Below are 6,419 nucleotides of genomic sequence, written 5' to 3'. Positions count from 1 at the left end.
ACACACACACAAAAACAATAAAAAATAAAAAAAATAATTAAAAAAATGTCCTAGGACTAAGGAAGGATGTCTTGGCTTTCTTGGGTTTTAGATAGGACTTGCAGATGCTATAACTAGAACAAAAGTTCTGGCCAGAGAAAGAATGGAGACATGAGACTCATTCATTTTGTTCCCCTTCTTGTGACACAATTGCCATGCCCCACTATTCTGTGGCACTGGTCAAGACCAGCCCTTTGTAACTGCAGAATTTGTACTTACCTACCTTTTCATCTTTTTTGTTGCAAAGTTCCCCTGATCACCTGCACTAAAAATATCATTGCTGATGTCATATTGATCTTGGCAGAAAGCAGAGAGTACCAGAAGAATGTGTGTTTTTTAAATGATACTAGTTTATTTACAAAATTTGAATACATTGTTCTTCATACCAGATTTTTCCAATTTCCCTCACCCTCCTCACCCATCAAATTGTACAATCCCATGGTTAATCCCCCCCCCACCCCAAATCCTCATTCCTCTGATTCCTCCCTCCCTTCCCTTGGATCCTCATACTCATTCTACAATAATGATTTTATACAATATTTGTCCTTGTGGGACTGAGTTAGTTCACTCAGTATAACGATCTCCAGTCCGTCTCAAGTTAGATAGTGATTTATAAAAGACGTGGAAAGGATTTTCACAGAGGAAGATATTTGAATGGCCAACAGATACTTGAAGAAATGCTCAAAATCACTGGCAATAAGAGAGATGCAAATCAAAACCTCAATGAGATGGCAATAAGAGAGATGCAAATCAAACCTCAATGAGATGCCATCTCACTCCAATAACAGTGGCAAAGTTTAACAGGACAGCAAGTAATAAATGTTGGAGAGGATGTAGTTAGATAGGAACTCATACATTGTTGGTGGCATTGTAAAATGGTACAACCACTCTATCTGTGTTTTATTGAAAATACAAAGACATTTGACTGTGTGGATCATAACAAACTAGGATTAACATTGAGAAGAATGGGGATTCCACAACACTTAGTTGTACTTATATGAAATCTATGCCAAGAAGCTGTTGTCCATATGGAGCAAGGGAACATGGCATAATTTAAAAATTAAAAAAAGGTGTGCATCAGGAATGTATCCTTTCTTCATATCTATTCCATCTGTATGCTGAAAAGTCACTCAATATGCTGATCTCTATGAAGAAAAATGTGAGAAAGATTCATACCTGTGATATGCAGATGACACAACCTTGCTTGCTGAAAGTGAGGAGGACTTGAACTGCTTTCTGCAGAAGATCTAATATTAAAGTCTTCAATATGGATCACATAAAGAAATTTTGTATCTGGATACTGAATCTTGATCCCAACATCAAGAAAACAGAAGTTTTCACCATTTGCTTGATAAGTAACATCATGATAGATAGAGAAAATATTGGAATTATCAGCAATTTCATTTTCCTTGGATCCACAATCAAAACCCTTGGTACCAGCAGTAAAGAGATCAAAAGATGTATCGTACTGGGAAAGTTGTCAAGGACGTTTCCAAAGTACTGAGGAGCAAGGATGCCAGTTTAAAGACTAAGGTGCACTTGATTCAGGCCATGGTCTTTTCAGTCACTTGCTATGAGTCTGAGAACTGGAAAATGAATAAGGACGATAGAAGAATTATTGATGGCTTTGAGTTGTGGTTTTGGAAGAGTGCTGAGCATCTCACTGACTGCCAAAAGAACAAGTAGAAATGTCTTGGAAAAATGTACAGCCAGAATGTACCTTAAAGGGAAAGATGGTGAAGGATCTCATGTACTTTAGGCATGTTGTTAAGAGCGGCTATTCCTTAGAAAGGAATACCATGCTTGGAAAGGTAGAGGGCTACCAAAAAAGAGGACGAATTTCAACAAAATGGGTTGACACAGTAATTGGAGCAATGGGCTCAAGTATGTCAGAGATGATAAGAATTTCACATGATAGGATATGGTCTCTATGAGTCATACTTGACTTTATGGCATCTAACAAAAAAATCAAGCAAGATTGTGTTATCTGTATAATATGGGTCTTGCTCTAATCCTGACACCACATTCTTTTAATATGATCTAGTTTCTTGAATGATCTGCTCAGCATGCAGGTTGAATAAATATGGAGCAAGAATACAGCCCTGATCCATACCGTTCTTGATTTTAAACCATGCTGTGTTCACCTCTTCTCTTTGGGGAATAGTTTTTGGACTGAGCATAGGTTTTGCATGAGAATAGCTAAGTGTTCTGGTATGCTTAGTCTTCTAAATATTAGCCATAATTGTTTTAGTCTACACAATCAAATGTCTTCGCATAGTCAATAAAACATAAATGGACATCCTTTTAGTATTTTCTGATTTCAGCCAAAATTCATCTGAGATCAACCCTGGTCCTTGTTTGCTGAAAGTGAAGAGAATTTGAAACACTTGCTGCAGATGATCAAAGACTTTGATATGGATTGCATTTTAACATCAAGAAAAAAAAATCTTTATAACTCCTTTAATTTTTCAAGTTTGTTTTTCACTCATTGAAAATATTAAATCATTGTTCTTTTAAATTTTGTGTCAGAAAGTTCCATCAGACGTTCTGGCTTCAGGAAATCTGTTGATATGGTTTCACCTTTTGGGGGTGACATCTTGCTTTGCACTTCTGTGGGTGTGAGGTAGCCTGCTACTTATGTGACTTTGCTGTGGTAGAGTTTTTCATGTCTGAGGGGATGATAGGTTCTTGATCTGAAGTCACTGCTCTGGAAAAGGATGGGGCAGCTACCCCACCTGTGTTTCTCTCTGAATTTCTGACTTCAGGGCTCGTGAGAGCAGACTCTTGTTGTAACTAAGTCAGATCAAGGCACTCCAGATTAAAGGCAAGTTAGTTGACTGGACATGGAGGCCCAGGTGTGGAGCTGTACTGGTATGAGGCAGGCATAGATGTGGGGTGAGCACATGTGGGACCTAGCTCAGATTCCAGATGTCTGGGTTGACTCACGTAGAATCCTCACTCAAATTCCAGCTGTCCAACTCTCACACAGCGACTTTAGTCTAACACCTCTCACCCAACAGCTCTCACCCTGGCGAGGCTCTGGGTCTGGTGGAGCTTAAGAAAACTCAGTCAAATTTCTGCTGCCCTGTTTGTTCCTGGTGGGTGAGTCCCACAACAGCTTGGCTGGTAGCTCCCACTGGTGCCCACAGTTCGCTGCTCCTGTGGCTCCCAAACTAATTATTTTAATAGAAGTTCTGACTCACATTCCTACTCTCTGTGTTGGTCTTTGTGTCATTATTTTGGTCTCTGCACTGCCACTTTGGTCTCTGTGCCCCCACTAAACAAATATATCTTGAAGAAAGTGAAACCAGAGTGCTCTCTAGAGGCAAGGACAATGAAACGTCATCTTATGTACTTTGGACTGTTGTTAGGAGACACCAGTCTTTGAAGAAGGACATTGTGCTTGGAAAGAAAGAGGTCAGTAGAGGAGAAGACCCTCAGTGAGATTAATTAACACAATAACTGTCTCAACTATGTCATAGATGTGAGCATGGCATAGGGCAAGGCAATGTTCAGATCTGTTATTTATAGACTTATTATGAGTCCTGGTCAACTCAGTGGCATCTAACAATAGCAACAACAATAACACTAAGCATTTTCTTTGTCTCTGATACTCTAGCTTTCACAGCCTATCTCTAAGAAGTAGTTCCTCCAGACAATATGCTGTTTGTTGTTATGTGCCGTCGAGTCGCTTGCGACTTATACCAACGCTATGTACAACACCCTAAACTCTGCTTGGTCCTGTGCCAAACTCACTGTCTCTGACATTCCCATCCTGACGACTCCAGCCACTGAATCAATCCACCTCATAGAGGGCCTTCTCCTCTAAACTCTGGCAGTCTGAACCCACAAGTCACTTTGAGGGACAAAGATGGGCTGTCACCTCCTGTCAAGATTAACAGCCTCAGAAACCGGATGGAGGGTTGCTTTGAGTTGGAGCTGACTCAAAGGTGGTAAGAATTTTTAAATGTGATATAATAATTATTGCTATTAGTAATAATATTACTAGTTCTACTACATGTGTCAGGCACCATTTTGTTTTTTGTGTCATCTCATTTATTAATTAAGCCCCGGAGAAGGACAGTTGGACAACATGTCCAAAGTATGTTAGACACAGCCTCAGAATCCTTGCCTCCAAGGGGCAGCCCGGTATACTAATCAATTTGTTTTTCTTTTTCTTTTCGGAGAGGGGAGCGAACTGGTAGGGAGGGGTGGGCAGGGAGAAAAGTGACGGCAATGAATGAACGGAAATCCAAAACCTCTGCAAATATTTATTAAAATAAATAAAAAAGGGGAAAAAGTAGAAAACAAACAAACAAAAAACACCATAAATGCATTCCATACTTCTGAAATATTCTAAAATATAATCTAATAATGAAAATTTGTATCAACTATAAAGAATTATATAACCTGTCTCTAGGAAAACTGAGTAAAAACATACACAAATAAGGCAAATCTTAGGAAAAAAATATGTAAGCATAGTATGAATCTCTGAATTTTGCATTTTTGGTATCGTGCTTTCCCAAGGAGTTCAAAGCACAAGAAGAAACGACCTACATTCACTCTCTCATGTCTGTAAACCTTACTGCTGTCTCTTTCCATAGATGGGACAAGTCAAGGTATGGGAAGTTACTTTCTTAAAGTCACCCTGGGTCCTTTTAAGCAGTGACTAAACTTCTGAGCATTGCCCTCACCTGCAAATCCAAAATAAAATACTAAACAAACAAGAACAACAACAACAAAACAAAAAAAATGTCCAAAGTATGTTAGACAGAGCCTCAGAATCCTTGTCTCCAAGGAGCCACCCAGTTTAACCCTCTCCAGGATGACTCTGTTTGTTTTCCCAGCAGTCCTTGGCACCCTCAATACTCTTCTGCAGCACCACAGTTCAAAGGCATCATTTATCCTTCTATCCTAATGCATAACAAGTAATAGCAAAGATCATGGCCTGTATCAGATGCACCTTAGTCTCGAGAGACACCACTGCTCTTCAGTACTTTGGAGAGGTCCCTAACAGCAGATTTTCCCATTGCAATACGTCTTAATTTCCTGGCTACTGGTGCCAAGAGTGTTGACTGTGGAGCCAAGCAAACTAAAGCTGTGAACAATTTCAATCTCTTCACCATCCATCCTGATGCTGCCAATTGGTCCAGTGGTGAGAATCTTTGTCTTCTTGACATTGAGCCTCAATCCATACTGAAGGCTGCCGTCCTTGACCCTCTGCAGCAGGCGCTTCAGGTCCTCTTCAGTTTCAGCAAGCAGGGTTGTGTCATCTGCATAACGCAGATTGTTGATAGATTGTCCACCAATCTTGACCCCACATTTCTCCTCATAGAGCCCAGCCTCCCGGATAATCTGTTCTGCATACAGATTGAAAAGGTATGGAGACAGAGAATATACTCAAAGATAAAGTTTCATGATCCTTGCCTCTAAGGAGCAATCTGGATACACTTCATTCAGCACAGCACCTAACCACAAGATTTGTTTGTTCTTCTGGCAGTCCATGGTGTATTCAATATTTTTTGCCCTCAACAAGATGGATTGACATAGTGACTACCTCAGTGGGCTTGATTATGACAGAGGTCACAAAGATGGTGCAGGATAGGGCAAGATTAAGATCTATTGTTCAGATGGTCACTGCGAGTCATAGCAGACTCAATGGTACCTAACAATAATACCAAAGCATGATGATCTCTAGAGACTGATGCCTCTCACATGTCCAAGGTGCAGAAATAAGTCTTATCATCCTTGATGCTAAGAAATTCTTCTGGCTAAACTTCTTCCAAGACAAATTTGTATTTATTTCTGGAAATCCATGGTATATTCACCATTCTTCATCAACTTTATAATTAAAATACAATAATTATTTTCTGATCGTCCTTGTCTAGATTTCATGCATATGAGGTAATTGTGGTTTGGATGAAAGACAAGATTTGGCCAATCCTGCTATTAAAGGTCATCAAAAGAGGGGAAAACCCTCAATAAGATTAATTGACACAGTGACTACCACAATGGCCTTGAGTGTGACAGAGATCATGAGGATATGACAAGGTTCAAATCTATTGTTCATAGGGTTGCTACGAGTCAGATTTGACTTGAAAGAATCCCCAAATATGGTTTGAGTCAGACACCTTAGTCCTCAAAATGACATCTGTTTTTTAACACTTTGAAGAGGTCCTGTGCCCAGTGCAATATATAACTTCATTTCTTGACTCTTTGATCCTCTTTGGATATTCACAAGTCCACATAAAAGGAAATCCTTGACAACTCCAATCTTCTCTCTGGTTATCATGACGCCCCTTGTTGATGCCATTCTAAGAATTTTGTTTTTCCTTTGTGTTGAGGTGTAATCAAAATTGAAGGCTGTAATAACTATTTTT

Source organism: Elephantulus edwardii, unplaced genomic scaffold (assembly GCF_000299155.1).
Source record: "Elephantulus edwardii isolate Elephantulus edwardi_28Jun2011 unplaced genomic scaffold, EleEdw1.0 scaffold00083, whole genome shotgun sequence".
NCBI lineage: Eukaryota > Metazoa > Chordata > Mammalia > Macroscelidea > Macroscelididae > Elephantulus > Elephantulus edwardii.
The sequence above is the reverse complement of the archived record's forward strand: the minus strand, read 5'-3'. Positions refer to the sequence as shown.